Below are 16,395 nucleotides of genomic sequence, written 5' to 3'. Positions count from 1 at the left end.
CGTAATGACTTTATTTAAGTTTGGGCCAGTACTTCGGATAAGGCCCTGAAGACCGTTTCTCTTGGGACACCCAAGCATGTACGTACCCAGGATTTCGCCCAGGAGGGGGCAACCTGCTCTCGAAGGGGCCCCGGGTTACCTGGGGGCCACTGACAACCCAGGCAGGGACGTATCCAGAACATTTCGATGGCGGGGGATTGGGCACAGTGGGTCCGGTTCTCCTTGCGGACGGGCCCCTCTGTCTGTCTGTCTCACTGTCTGCCTGTCTGTCTGTCTGTCTAAGCCCTGAGAAAATGTGGAAAATTGGCAGATAAAGTATCATTTTGCCTGAGCAATGTGCATAAAATGCACGGTCTTTTATGAAGAAGCGAAACGAGCGAGCCCCTCAGAGTCGCCGGTGTTGGTCCCTCAGACGTGTCTGTGAAAGGCCGTCAGATGCGCTGGTGTGGGGCCCACACAGGCGCCGTTGGGCCCACACGGTGCCGGCCTTAGGGCTTAGAGACGCTGGTAGGGGCCGTCATAGGCATGTATGGGGCCCTGAAAGTTACTAGTGGCTCTTCATAGGCCGGCAAGGGAACCTCAGATGCCGGTAAGAGGCCCTCAGAGTCGCTGGTAAGTGGCCGTTAGATGCGCTGGTATAGGGCCCTCGGAGGCGCCTGTGAGCGGCCCTTCAGAGCCGCCGATGTAGGCCGTTAAGAGGCGCTGGTGTGGGACCCTTAGAGGTGGCGATGAGGGCCCTCCCAGGCGCCATTCTGAGGGCCCTCAGAAACACTGGTGTGGGCCGTGGGGGCATAACAAACAGGTGTGGGGCCCGTACAGCTGATCTCTCATTAGCCTTCAAGGACCCTCAGAGGCCGGCAAGGTCCTTCAGAACCTGGGGTGGGGCCCTTCTGGAGATAAGTGTGGCTACATAAGAGCCCATGACGTGTCCTCAAAAAGCCCCATGGTGTCCTTTCACTCCTTTCCAGTTGAAGCGTGGCCAGCGCGGACCCTCTGTCAATTGGCACCGTAGGGCCCCTCGGGCCCGAGGGGACCCTAAACCATATAAAGGACACGTGTCCCCTCGTCCCCTGGCTATGCCATTGAATCCAAGTGATCAGGGGCCCTTTAGGTAATCAGGGGCCTCCCAGGTGACTGCAGGGGCTTTTCAATTGATCAGGGGCCCACCAGGTTACCGTGACCAGGGGACCCTCTGATAATCAGGGGCCAGTTATACCAGGGGCTCCTCGGGCAACTAAGGGCCTTCATGTGACTGCAAGAGGTACTCCCCGGGTAAACATGGCCCCTCAGGTGACCAGGACTTCTTCAGATGACTGGCCAGGGGCCATCCAGTGGTCAGGGGCCCATGGGTAACTAGGGGCCCCTCAGATAACCAGGGGCCCCTTAGGTAACCAGAGGCCCCTCGGGTAACCAGGGGCCCCTCAGGTAAACAGGGGTCCCGTGACCAGGGGCACTCAGGTAACCAGGCCCCCTCAGATAACCAGGGGCCCCTCAGGTGACCAGGGGCCCCTCGGATAGCCAGGGGTCCCTTAGACAACCAGGAACCTCTCAGACAACCAGGGGCCCCTCAGATAACCAGGGGCCCCTCAGGTAACTAGGGGCTCGTCAGATAACCAGGGGCTCCTCAGGTGACCAGGGGGACCCTCAGGTAACCAGGGGCCCCTCAGGTAGCCAGGGGCTCTCAGGTAGTTAGGGGCCCTCTGTGTTCGTCACTGTGATAGATATCGCTCTTTGGTATTAGTTTTTCTTCCGAGTAAAAGACGTTCTGTCTGGTACTGGAATTAAGGCAGGGAGACCCAAAACGCCTTCGTCATGCTGGTCCCCCTGAGTTATCCTTGGACCTCAGGGGCCCCCGAGGCCCCCTTGGGTACGTCACTGCACTCAAGAGACCCAAAGGGCCCACTTGCATGTCTGATCCCAAAGGGGGAGGCCATGGCCTCTTGGCCTCCCCCCTGGATACGCCACTGGGAGCAACATCAAATCACATGTTTGAACGCTTGAAACCACGAAAAGACTGCAAACGCGCGGCTAATGCGAGCCGACATACGCCGAATCGCTATTCCGGCCAAACATGGACTCGGAAAATAGGTCACAGGTCAAAGGTCATTTGGGTCAGGGTCATGAAATTTTCAGGGTAGGTGTAAAATTGATCAACGCGAGGGTACTGAAAGTTTCGTCGCGATCGGCCGCTTTTACGCCAGTTATTCGCGAAAAACCATGGGGGGCTGCATCACCCCCCCCCCCCCCTGTGCCGACGAGGGTTAAAGGTAGTGTGCCAGCTTTCTTGGACCGTATGGAGTTAATGGCCCAGATAAGGAGAACCGGATTTTTAGAACTTATCCATACCTTCAAAACTCATGGAAACGTCTTAAATTCTTCAAATTTTGAGTACCCCAGTGCGAAATTCGCCCCGACGGGTTGTCGGTCGTACCCCAACCACATTTCACACCACTATGAACAATAAATGCACACACTGAAATCGCTATTACCGATATGCTCATCCAATCAAGTTTCGATAAACCCGTTCATCATCATCTCCTGCGGTTTCGAACACGCCTGTTAGGTGGCTTCTGATGCTCGTCGAGGTCGGAATTTCCAAATACGCGTGGTGCGTCGGGCCGCGCGCTCTGACTTCGGCCAAGAAAAATGCGTCAGCTGATCATTGTCATTTCTGCCACTTGCGTGTGGTGAAATTGGGTCATAACTTATAAGACGGCTTTTTCATATCAATTATTTTACATAAAATCATATTTCAAACCATAAATAATGTTCGACAGCCAAATAAAAGAAACAATACCAATACGGGCTTACAGTTTAAGGCTCGACATTGTGTTGTCTACGATTAGACAGCTGATAACTCATTCCCGTACGTCGTATGGTCGTAACACTATAATGACCTTTGCTTATTGTCACAAGTGCGCCGCATTCGCGATTGTTGCCCGACGCCTGTTTGCAGGTGAGCCCACTACAGTTGTTATACATATCTAAAAACCGAAAAACTTTTAGGCGAAAAAGGCACTATTCCAGGCCCATTTTTGATTTTTTTTGCGATATTAGGTAAAAACAGAAGCTTCTTATTCTAGGAAAAATAAAATGGGAAATCTTTCAAAGGTGGCACACTACCTTTAACCCGCGCACCGACGGGGGGGGGGCGGATATCCGCCCCCCCCTGAGGTTTTTCGCGAATAGCGGGAAAACCGCGGCGCGCAGCGCCGCGAAATTTGGTATGACTATTCTCTCATCAATTTTACACATGGTTTGCAAGTTTGAACCTCCTAACTTTTAAGGTCAGGTCACCAGGTCACTTTGAATGACCCAACCTCAAGTCACTTTTTTGCAACTTTGTCACCGTGCCAGAGCTACAGTAGATGTCGGAGGCCTTTGAAAGTCGCAGGATGTTATTAGGTCATTAGTAGCTACAATTTGTATATCTCGGAATTTTGATGTCGGTGACCTAAGGTCAGGTCAATTTCGCGACCTCCCCATTATAAGTCAATGGGGGAAAAATCAACTCCCTGTTTTTACCACTAAAACGGGTCGGAATGGCCCCATATACCATACATGACTTCACATACGATCAACCTTCACTACCTTGAGGTCTGTTTTGCTGTTGGGCAGCTGTAAGGTCATGTGACGTCATCAAAGGTCACCAAAGGTTTTTTGCCAATAACTCCTTACAGGAACAAGATACAGCCGCGCGGATGGTCTCAATGTGTTCAGCTCGTCAAGACGCATCGAATGATATACATGATGACCTCGAGGTCACGTGACCTGAGGTCAACCTTTGACCTTGACCTTTCGAGGTCAACATATATATCATTCGATGCGGATTGACGAGAGGATCACGATGATGCCCTTAGTTTGTTCCTATCTTGACTACTTCGAAAGTTATTCGAGAAAAACCCTCTCCATATCTAGCGCCGCCATTTTGACTTTTTCGACCCTTGTGACGTCATCTTTGACCTGACCTGAAAATGACCTTAGTAAAAATTGTAGACCTTGTCCGTGCGTATCCGATGCCGTTTACCGCTTGTCGCTACCTTGCTTCGTTCTCGAGATCTCAGGGGGGGCGGTCATCCGCCCCCCCCCCCCCCCCCACCCGTCGGTACTAAGTTGGCGCAGACCCCCGTCGGTGCGCGGGTTAAGCTTTACCGGATCTCTGCTCATCCTAATACTGCAGAACCCTCCAAAACGTCGCCAGAGCCACCCGATATCGCTGACCATTGACAGTCTGAGTAGCGTAGCTCTCACACGAGTGGTGTTCGCCGTGGGCCTTTGATTTGGTCTATGGCCGCCGGTGTGTTCCTTGAATTGCGTGAACCTATTGTTAACACTTTCTCGAGCCAGAAACTTGTCAATAATGTGAAAAACTTTGTTTCAAGATGGTGCTTCTCTGTCCTTCAGTTTTTGCGGATCTTCCGTTATATCGAACCGACCGACCTAGTCTGCGAAAAATCTGGTTGTCATTACTCGGGGTTACATGAGCAGAGTTAATACGTATTACAAACGGACTACAATGGTGAGCGAATAGGAAAATCCGTTCCTGATATGCATTTACTTGCTCATGTAACCCCGGTAATTCTCTATAAATTATACGAAGATGAGTGGAAAACACAAGTGAAACATTCCAGGGGCACTGGATGGCATGCGGTGATAAACCATTACTGACAGAATCTGTCCCTGCAGGTGACAGAAACTACCCCGTATATGTGGCAGCTTCTGTCAGATGACGCGTCGACGCATAACCGACTCTAGCGTCGAAACCAATTGAGATACAACCGGAACACCATCGGGGCATTTGAAGCTCTTGCTGTAGGGCAGTGGTCGGCAGGTCATTCGGTGTCGTGCCCCCTTTTTGGGCGCCAGGCAGGGCCATTACCCCCACCTACCAGACCCCATTGCTGAAACAACTAAGTTTACTGAAATTCCATACCGTCCTGGAACTCTTTGGGTATTTGTGCATTTCCAATGCATCAAATTTAAAACATGACACTTCCTCCACAAAACATTTAATGCCTATATCCCAGTAGCGGCGGAACACCTTCAATTAAGGGGGAGGGGGGAGCACTGCCGACTTTTGGTCCCATTCTTTCCATGCAACGCCCATAGGGCTAATGTTAAAATGCAAAAATCAAAGGGTGCACGGTAGGGTGTTCCATTTTCCCCAACTTCAGCATTGGCCGACATTTCGATGTCGCCCCATAACCTTGCCATATATCCATGATGTGTGCAAAAACCCAGCTCGATTGAACAATATTTAGATGTCGCGCTCTTTTGAAACTTTTCTGTATGCTAGTTTCATGAAGAATGAAGCTAACACTCGTAGTATCTCAAAGTATTGGCTTGAGCTGCTCCGCGTGCAGATGATTGCGTTCCTGCGAAAGGTTTTCCATGACGGAAGCAACCCACGCGAGGACTACGAGGAGCTTCTCCGTCTGTGCCTCGTGTTCCTCGGAGGAAGTGAGGGACAGGTCCGGTTTCGAGCTCCTGGTGCCTATCATCAAGCTATGTAGATGGATGGCCAAAGCCATCTACGCCGTCAAGATGACGCTCTTCATCGACCAACTTGAGCTGCCAGCTCGCGTTCAACAAGGCCTCCGTCAAGTGGCACTGTTCGTGAGCCTCTTGTAGTCAAGCACTGGCACGAGGCGCTGATTCCGGAGTACGCCCCGAAGAACGATCTGGTGCTCCTGCAGGCCCTCAACGATTATCGCGACGAGGAAGTCAGCCCACAGGCTACCAAGGCCCTAACCCGCCATCTCTGGTACCTTTCAGAAGACCTCATCGCGTTGGCTTTCTTCGACGACAGAGTCGAGGATGAGGAGAAGAAGCGGATGCTGGAGAACCTGGTGAAGCCTGCGTCCAAGAAGGCACTGAAGCGGCTCGATGGGAAAGGATTGCGTGTGGATAACACCACTACCCTGAGCAACTTCGTCACTAGTCGCAGCAAACGGTTGTTCGAGCTGCTGGCGGATCGGGAAGATCATCCCCAGAACTTGATCAAGGACGAGGCACTGAAGAACCGCATCAGGGCCCTGAAGGTGGTGAATGACAGCGTTGAGCGCGGGATCGCCCTCATCAAGCAGTTCGCTGGCGCTGTTAAGGATGAGGAACAGCGCCAGTACCTCCTTCGCGTCGTCCAGCTTCACCGCAGCCAGGTTCCCAAGCGGACCAAGGCCGCCTGCTCGGCCTTCTCACTCTAGAGTGCTATGGCGGTCATGAGCGCGACATCTAAATATCGTCCGATTTTGTTCAACGAGGTGTCAATCGCTTTCATTTGAAGTAAGAATACAGGGCAAAATCGAAATGACGATGTGTTTTGATTTTGAATTTTTCCATAGTAATATGGAACACCCTAGTGCACGGTGCCCCGGTGCCCTCCCCGTTCCGCCGCCTATGCTATATCCCATTAACCCTTGTACGTATAGGGGCGGCGGATGGTTTTTCGTTAAAAGCTCACGTAAAAGGCATTGGATCACGACCAAATTGTACCCTCGAGCCCATCATTTTTTTTCGCCAGCCCGGAAAATATCATGACCTGAGACCAGTTTTACCAACAGAAAAATAACCGCCTGCCGGAATTTTTGCCTCAAGACCGCTTCACATACGGAGCGTAAACGCGATGGGCTCGTAAGCGGATAGGGCTTTACCGTTTACGCTCCATATGTGAAACGATCTTTAGGCAAAAATTCCGGCAGGCGGCTATTTTTCTGTTGGTAAAACTGGCCCCTGGACCCATAACGACCGTTGGCTTATGAGCTTTTTCTGGAGATCATCTTGAGCCATAAAATCTCACTTCAAGAAGTTATAGCGGGTCCCGATTTTCTCGACACTTATCATTGCCCTCTTGAATGAGACGGAATGACCAAAGACCTTAACCCTCGCCCTGGCAGGGGGGGGGTCGATGCGACCCCCCCCCTAAGGTTTTTCGAAGATAGCGTAAAAACGGCGGCGCGCAGCGCCGCCAAATTTGGCACAGCCTATGGGGCAACCTTTTTACATATGACCTGAAAATTTCAGGTCCGGGTGACCTTGGGTCAGGTCACCAGGTCAGAAAAACCGGTACAAGGTCATGGTCAAATTTCAATTTTCTTTTTGCACCTGTCCAACTCACAGTTTTGCACTGATTTCCTTCAAACTTTCAGGATGTGCTAAGTTCACCGAGTTGTATAACATATAGTTCGGGTTTTTTGAGGTCACTGACCTGAGGTCAGTTAGAGGTCATTACGTCGTAATGTTAAGCCTATGGGAAAATACTAAATTCGGAAAATACTGGAGATATCCGCTTCGTTTTATCACTTTTGTGCTTTGAAACCACAGTACTTAACAGCAGGTCACTTGGTGCTTCTTTGTTTGGTGTACTTATCCATGGGTCAGGTCAAATGAGGTCAACTGAGGTCAAATGACGTTTTTGCCAATAACTTGGCACATAATGACGCTAGAGCTTAAGAAATGGTATCATTGTGTTCCTGGTGATCAGCCGAATCGAATGATATGCAATATGATGCAATTTGGTCAACTTTAACTTAATTTATTAATTTAAGTTTACTTAAAATTTAAGAAAAACTTTAAGTACACTTAAGCAAGCTAAAAAGTATATCATTCGACGCGCCTTGACGTGCTGAGTTCACTGGTGCTTTTCTTTTTGCTCTATCTTAATTAGATCAAAAGTTATAAGCGAAAAACTTTTGACCTGTTTTTAGCGAAATTTTTACATTTATACCCCCAAAACCCCCCTAAATATTGACCTAGAGCAACCAAATTTGCACAGGGGCGAGAACTCCAGGGGGCCCACCTACCTACCAAATTTGGTGTTTCTAGGTGCCATAGGAGCCAATCGCGAGGGGGGGGGGTCGCATCGACCCCCCCCCCCTGCCAGGCCGTGTTATGAAAAATGCCCTGCCAGGGCGAGGGTTAAAGGGACCCTCCCACCTTAACAATAGATTTGAGTTGAGATAGCCAAAATGGGGTCCCTGGCTCACAATTACCGGTTTCGGCACTCACAACATCGAGAAATGCCTTAAATCGGAAATATTGAATTTCAAAATTGCAGCATTTTGATTCAGAGGGGCTAATGCTTAGGAATACCCCTCTGAATGTGTGACGTCAGCGCAGATATCTAACGATTTTTAAATGTTTGACTAAAACGTTTTGTAGCACGCGGTGGTATATGCTATTTGCGCGCAACGTCTGCCGCAAACGCCGCACTTCTAAAATAAAGTCGCTAGAAACAGCGGAGATCCCAAAAAAGTAAACAAAAGTAAAAGTCTAATATCTTGAAAACCGGTGAATATTTTTCGGTGAAATTTGGTAGATATTCGTTTTCGCTCTTTCTGAACCGAGCGACATCACTTTCATGCCAATTCATAAACTTTTTTGAAGGTGGGAGGGTCCCTTTAAAAATGGGCAGCAGCGGCTTCCTATTGTCACGGGTAGCACGCTCGTTTTTTTATGCACAGCTCCATATCAGAGTCCGAGAGGCCGCGGGAGTCCGATCGACTCCTCCCCCTTACGTTAGCGGCTGTTGAAACGCCAACAGACGGGCGACGGTTAAAAGTTGCAGCTGCTTTTGAACGACTGTACGGAGGGGTGAGATGGTGAGGCGAGCAGGTACGTGAAAATTGGTATCTAATCAATGTGTGCTGTGCCTTTGGCCTGGGCTAATCTTTGAACCCTGGGATGCAACAGTCACGATGGCTCCATCACTGAAGCTACAAACTCTAAAAAGATAGGCTTTCTCAGAATCCCTCATTACCCCCACCGAAAGGGCTCCATTACCCCCAAAGGGGGCATGCCCCACCAGTTGCCGACCCCTGCTGTAGGGAATATATCAGGAAAGAATCAAACACCAGCTGTTGAAAGTGTGGGCGCCAGAGCCAATTTTGTAAAAAGTGACACTAACCGTGTTTACATAGGGTTCCCTTAATATAACTATTCTATTTGCGTCGGTTTGCGGGTTTTTTGAAACGCTCAGTTTTTGCAGCGAGCTTTTTCTCTTAGGGCCTGCGAGATAGCCGCGGAACCACATATCTCTTAAGCATTGGCCTCAGACACAGGAATGCGGCCGATTCACGTGACAAACTCGATGGCGGTCCCTCCATCCCGGAGAAATTCGCCGTCACTATATGCTTAACACAGAGCCGAGCGGCGGCTGACAGGTGGCCGGCTCGCGGGAGATCGGCAGCCGACACTCGAAAAATCGACAGCCCGCCGCTGAATGCACGAGCGAAAATGAGCGAGGTACCGCCGTTCCGGAGATCCAGGCACTGCAGCCGGCGGCCGGCCGGGGTCGCCGTAAATGCCCAGTCGGGGCAGGTGCTGCCACCTGTGCAGTCGTCCGGCCAGAGCCGCCGTGCGCGGTAGGTCCGCGTGCGGCCGCCAGAGGGATATCGTCACGCGCGTCGCTTCAAACCTTACGAATCTACAAAAAGTTAGCTAACTTTAATAAGAGAGACGGTAAAGCCACAATTCCAACGCTGAATGTTGGGCAAAAGCAAAGGGATCCAACACAGCCATCTGTATTTACTGTATTTACCCTTTTCAGTCAGCAATAAGCCCCAGCAATCGCACCGCTGTAAAACTCGCAAGCTGTTCACCGTGCAGGGTATTGCATTATAACCATCCACCGACTGATAACTTACAGGTATAACCGCAAGATAGGTAGGACGCGAAGGGCAAGTGGGGAAAAACAGGTAGGTAGGTGAATCGCATTTCACATAGCTAGGATGCACTTCTAATAGGTAGGTAAATCAGTTCAATTTGCAAGTAAATCATTGATAATTCAAAAAAGGATTCTGAGACCAAATTATTGATCGTCGTATGATTTAAACGTCAAAAAGTTACAAGTTTTTCGCGGTATTTAGGCAAGTAAATACCAAGTATTTTAGAACAAGTTCTTTGCGGTATTTAGGCAAGTAAATACCAAGTACTTTGGCAGGTTTTCAGCACATTAGCAAGTTTTCAGTACATTAACAAGTAGCAGGTGATACAGCAAGCTGGCAGGTATTCTGGCAAGTTTAACAAGTTTTTTCGCGAATATCTAAGCTTCTAGACGTCTAATCAACACGGGACGAACACCAATCGGTCCCAAATTTTCTCCTTAATCATTTTATGGCCAACGCGACGCGTAGCGAGCCAAGATATCTTGTATAACTATTCTATTTGCGTCGGTTTGCGGGTTTTTTGAAGCCGTCAGTTTTTGCAGCGAGCTTTTTCTCTTAGGGCCTGCGAGATAGCCGCGGAACCACATATCTCTTAAGCATTGGCTTCAGACACAGGAATGCGGCTGATTCACGTGCGATTGTGAGTGAGGTACCCCCAGTTTGAAGATTCGGCTGTAGAATATGTAGTTTTAAATGCGTAGTTTGACGTACATCTCAGAAAAGTGAAATACGGCCAGAAATGAGCGTGGGTACCTCCGTTCTAAGGATTCTGATCGGCGCCGATTGAAATAATTCGCCGTGATCTCGGCTTATTGACGACCGATTGACACGGGACAAACACCGATCGATACCTACCAAATGGCTGTGGGGGGGGGGGGAGAAGAGTGGCAAGTTTTCCTACCCGACAAACCTGGAAATATCCCAAGGGGGGCGGGAGTAGAGTCGGGTGCGGAACTGGGGGGAGTAGAGTGGCAAGTTTTCCTACCCGACGAACCCGGAATTATCCCGAAGGGGGAGCGGGGGGAGAGTGGCAAATGGCTGTGGAGGGGGGGGGGGGGCGGGAGAAGAGTGGCAAGTTTTCCTACCCGACAAACCTGGAAATATCTCGAGGGGGGGGCGGAGTAGAGTCGGGTGTGGAACTGGGGGGGGGGGCGGAGGGGAGTAGAGTGACAAGTTTTCCTACCCGACGAACCCGGAATTATTCCGAAGGGGGAGCGGGGGGAGAGTGGCAAGTTTTCTTACACGACGAACCCGGAATTATCCCGAAGAAGGGAGTAGAATGGCAAGTTTTTTAAGTACTGAGTACTTTCGCAAGTACCAAGCAAGTACCAAGTACTATTACAACTACCAAGCAAGTACCAAGTACTTTTGCAAATACCAAACAAGTACCAAGTACTTATGCAAATACCAAGCAAGTGCCAAGTACTTTGGCAAGTACCGAGTACTTTTGCAAGTACCAAGCAAGTACCAAGTACTTTTGCAAATTCAGCAAGTTTTTCGCGAATATCGAAGCTTCTAGACGTCCGATCATCACGGGACGAACACCAATCGGTCCCAAATTTTCTCCTTAATTATTTTATGGCCAACGCGACGCGTAGCGAGCCAAGATATCTTGTTTAATTATCCATTTGAGTAGGATTGCGGGTTTTTTGAAGCGCTGAGTTTTTGCAGCGAGCTTTTTCTCTTAGGGCTTGCGAGATACCCGCGGAACCACATATCTCTTAAGCATTGGCTTCAGACACAGGAATGCGGCTGAATCACGTGCGATTGTGAGTGAGGTACCCCCAGTGTGAAGATTCGGCTGTAGAATATGTAGTTATAAATACGTAGTTTGACGTAGATCTCGGAAAAGTGAGATACGGCCAGGAATGAGTGTGGGTACCTCCGTGCTGAAGATTGTTATCGGCACCGATTGAAATAATTCGCCGTGCATATCTCGACTTATTGACGACCGATTGACACGGGACAAACACCGATCGATACCAAATGGCTCTGGGGGGGGGGGATAGAGTGGCAAGTTTTCCTACCCGACGAACCCGGAATTATCCCGAGGGGGTAAGGGTGGGAGTAGAGTCGGGGGAACGGGGGGGGCACGTACCAAGTACTTTCGCAAGTACCAAGCAAGTACCAAGTACTTTTACAAGTACCAAGCAAGTACCAAGTACTTTTGCAAATACCAAGCAAGTACCAAGTACTTTGGCAAATACCGAGTACTTATGCAAATACCAAGCAAGTACCAAGTACCTTGGCAAGTACCAAGTACTTTGGCAAGTACCAAGCAAGTACCAAGTACTTTTGCAAGTTCAGCAAGTTTTCGCCAATATCGAAGCTTCTAGACGTCCGATCGTCACCGGAAAAACACCATTCGATCCCAAATTTTGTCCTTAATCATTTTATGGCCAACGCGACGCGGAGCGAGCCAAGATATCTTGTATAACTATTCTATTTGCGTCGGTTTGCGGGTTTTTTGAAGTGCTCAGTTTTTGCAGCGAGCTTTTTCTCTTAGGGCTTGCGAGATAGCCGCGGAACCACATATCTCTTAAGCATTGGCTTCAGACACAGGAATGCGGCTGATTCACGTGCGATTGTGAGTGAGGTACCCCCAGTGTGAAGATTCGGCTGTAGAATATGTAGTTTTAAATACGTAGTTTGACGTAGATCTCGGAAAAGTGAGATACCCCATATGCTTAACACAGAGCCGAACGGCGGCTGACAGGTGGCCGGCTCTCGGGAGATCGGCAGCCGACACTCGAAAAATCGACAACCCGCCGCTGAATGCGCGTGCGGCAGTGCTGAGCCGAGTCGTTCCCACGGTCTGGCGGCCAGCTGGGTGGGGGCGGGGTGGGGAGTGGGGCGGCCGATTGCCAGCCGCTTCTCCACGGGCAGGTGCTGCCACCTGCGCAGTAGTTCCACTGGCGGCCGCCAGGCCCGTGCGGCAAGCGGGCCGTGCGCGGTAGTTCCGCCAGCGGCCGCCAGATGGATACCGCCGCGCGCGTCGTGTCTAACCTGACGAAGCTACAAAAAGTTAGATAACTTTAATAAGAGGGACGGTAAAGCCACAATTCCAACGCTGAATGTTGGGCAAAAGCAAAGGGATCCAACACAGCCATCGGTATTTACTGTATTTACCCTTTTCAGTCAGCGATAAGCCCCAGCAATCGCACCGCTGCAAAACTCGCAAGCTGTTCACCGTGCAGGGTATTGCATTATAACCACCCACCGGCTCCATCACCGTGAGTGTAATCGCTTATTAGGTAGGACGCAAAAAGAAAATGAGAAGCGATCGGTAAGTGAAACAAAATACTACATGGAATTGAGCATAACTTAAATTGCAAACAATTCATTGAAAACAAATTAAAACGAACTGAGACCAATGGAAATTTGGAAGATCTTTGATCGTCTTAATACGTTTGATTTCTGGGGGGGGGGATGGAGTGGAAAGTTTTCCTGCCCGACGAACCCGGAATTATCCCGAGGATTGCATTATAACCACCCACCGGCTCTTTCAACGTAAGCTTAAGCGCATGATAGGTAGGACGCAAAAAACAAGTGTGAAATGGTAGGTTGGTGAAACAAAATACGAATTGGAGTTGAACGTAACACAAATTGCAATCAATTCATTGAAAACAAATCAAAACGAACTGAGACCAAGGGAAATTTAGAAGGTGTTTGGTATTCTTAAGACGTCTGATTTAAACGTCGGAAAGGAACAAGTTCTTTGCGGTATTTAGGCAAGTAAATACCAAGTATTTTAGAACAACTTCTTTGCGGTATTTAGGCAAGTAAATACCTTTGGCAGGTTTTCAGTACATTAGCAAGTTTTCAGTACAATACCAAGTAGCAGGTGATACAGCAAGCTGGCAGGTATTTTGGCAAGCTCAACAAGTTTTTCGCGAATATCTAAGCTTCTAGACGTCCGATCAACACGGGACAAACACCAATCGGTCCCAAATTTTCTCCTTAATCATTTTATGGCCAACGCGACGCGTAGCGAGCCAAGATATCTTGTATAACTATTCTATTTGCGTCGGTTTGCGGGTTTTTTGAAGTGCTCAGTTTTTGCAGCGAGCTTTTTCTCTTAGGGCCTGCGAGATAGCCGCGGAACCACATATCTCTTAAGCATTGGCTTCAGACACAGGAATGCGGCTGATTCACGTGCTTTTGTGAGCGAGGTGCTTCCCTCCGGGAGAAATTCGCCGTCCCCATATGCTTAACACAGAGCCGAGCGGCGGCTGACAGGTGGCCGGCTCTCGGGAGATCGGCAGCCGACACTCGAAAAATCGACAAGCCGCCACTGAATGCGCGTGCGAAAATGAGCGAGGTACCGCCGTTCCGGAGATCCGGCAGCAGACGGCCGGCCGGGGCCGCCGTAAATGCCCAGTCGGGGCAGGTGCTGCCACCTGTGCAGTCGGCCGGCCAGAGCCGCCGTGCGCGGTAGTTCCGCGTGCGGCCTCCAGAGGGATATCGTTACGCGCGTCGCTTCAAACCTTACGAATCTACAAAAAGTTAAATAACTTTAATAAGATAGACGATAAAGCCACAATTCCAACGCTGAATGTTGGGCAAAAGCAAAGGGATCCAACACAACCATCTGTATTTACTGTATTTACCCTTTTCAGTCAGCCATAAGCCTCAGCAATCGCACCGCTGTAAAACTCGCAAGCTGCTCACCGTGCAGGGTATTCCATTATAACCACCCACCGGTTCACACCATGCTGATATAACCGCAGAATAGGTAGGAGGCTATTAGCAAGTGGGAATAAATAATATAGATAGGTGAACAACATCACAAAGTGGCAAGAAATTCAACTCAAAATGCAAGCAGTTCATTGAAAGTCAGCAAAGCGATATGAGGCCAAGTCAAATTCGAAGAATCATTGGTCGTTCTCTGATTTAAACCTCGGAAAGTAACAAGTTTTTCGCGGTATTTAGGCAAGTAAATACCAAGTATTTTAGAACAAGTTCTTTGCGGTATTTAGGCAAGTAAATACCACGTACTTTGGCAGGTTTTCAGTACCTTAGCAAGTTTTCAGTACATTACCAAGTAGCAGGTGATACAGCAAGCTGGCAGGTATTCTGGCAAGTTCAACAAGTTTTTCGCGAATATCTAAGCTTCTAGACGTCCGATCAACACGGGACGAACACCAATCGGTCCCAAATTTTCTTCCTAATCATTTTATGGCCAACGCGACGCGTAGCGAGCCAAGATATCTTAGTTTTTCGCGAATATCTAAGCTTCTAGACGTCCGATCAACACGGGACGAACACCAATCGGTCCCAAATTTTCTTCCTAATCATTTTATGGCCAACGCGACGCGTAGCGAGCCAAGATATCTTGTATAACTATTCTATTTGCGTCGGTTTGCGGGTTTTTTCAAGTGCTCAGTTTTTGCAGCGAGCTTTTTCTCTTAGGGCTTGCGAGATAGCCGCGGAACCACATATCTCTTAAGCATTGGCTTCAGACACAGGAATGCGGCTGATTCACGTGCGATTGTGAGTGAGGTACCCCCAGTGTGAAGATTCGGCTGTAGAATATGTAGTTTTAAATACGTAGTTTGACGTAGATCTCGGAAAAGTGAGATACCCCATATGCTTAACACAGAGCCGAACGGCGGCTGACAGGTGGCCGGCTCTCGGGAGATCGGCAGCCGACACTCGAAAAATCGACAACCCGCCGCTGAATGCGCGTGCGGCAGTGCTGAGCCGAGTCGTTCCCACGGTCTGGCGGCCAGCTGGGTGGGGGCGGGGTGGGGAGTGGGGCGGCCGATTGCCAGCCGCTTCTCCACGGGCAGGTGCTGCCACCTGCGCAGTAGTTCCACTGGCGGCCGCCAGGCCCGTGCGGCAAGCGGGCCGTGCGCGGTAGTTCCGCCAGCGGCCGCCAGATGGATACCGCCGCGCGCGTCGTGTCTAACCTGACGAAGCTACAAAAAGTTAGATAACTTTAATAAGAGGGACGGTAAAGCCACAATTCCAACGCTGAATGTTGGGCAAAAGCAAAGGGATCCAACACAGCCATCGGTATTTACTGTATTTACCCTTTTCAGTCAGCGATAAGCCCCAGCAATCGCACCGCTGCAAAACTCGCAAGCTGTTCACCGTGCAGGGTATTGCATTATAACCACCCACCGGCTCCATCACCGTGAGTGTAATCGCTTATTAGGTAGGACGCAAAAAGAAAATGAGAAGCGATCGGTAAGTGAAACAAAATACTACATGGAATTGAGCATAACTTAAATTGCAAACAATTCATTGAAAACAAATTAAAACGAACTGAGACCAATGGAAATTTGGAAGATCTTTGATCGTCTTAATACGTTTGATTTCTGGGGGGGGGGATGGAGTGGAAAGTTTTCCTGCCCGACGAACCCGGAATTATCCCGAGGATTGCATTATAACCACCCACCGGCTCTTTCAACGTAAGCTTAAGCGCATGATAGGTAGGACGCAAAAAACAAGTGTGAAATGGTAGGTTGGTGAAACAAAATACGAATTGGAGTTGAACGTAACACAAATTGCAATCAATTCATTGAAAACAAATCAAAACGAACTGAGACCAAGGGAAATTTAGAAGGTGTTTGGTATTCTTAAGACGTCTGATTTAAACGTCGGAAAGGAACAAGTTCTTTGCGGTATTTAGGCAAGTAAATACCAAGTATTTTAGAACAACTTCTTTGCGGTATTTAGGCAAGTAAATACCTTTGGCAGGTTTTCAGTACATTAGCAAGTTTTCAGT

Source organism: Amphibalanus amphitrite, unplaced genomic scaffold (genome assembly GCF_019059575.1).
Source record: "Amphibalanus amphitrite isolate SeventyFive unplaced genomic scaffold, NRLGWU_Aamphi_draft 001048F_arrow, whole genome shotgun sequence".
NCBI lineage: Eukaryota > Metazoa > Arthropoda > Thecostraca > Balanomorpha > Balanidae > Amphibalanus > Amphibalanus amphitrite.
The sequence above is the reverse complement of the archived record's forward strand: the minus strand, read 5'-3'. Positions refer to the sequence as shown.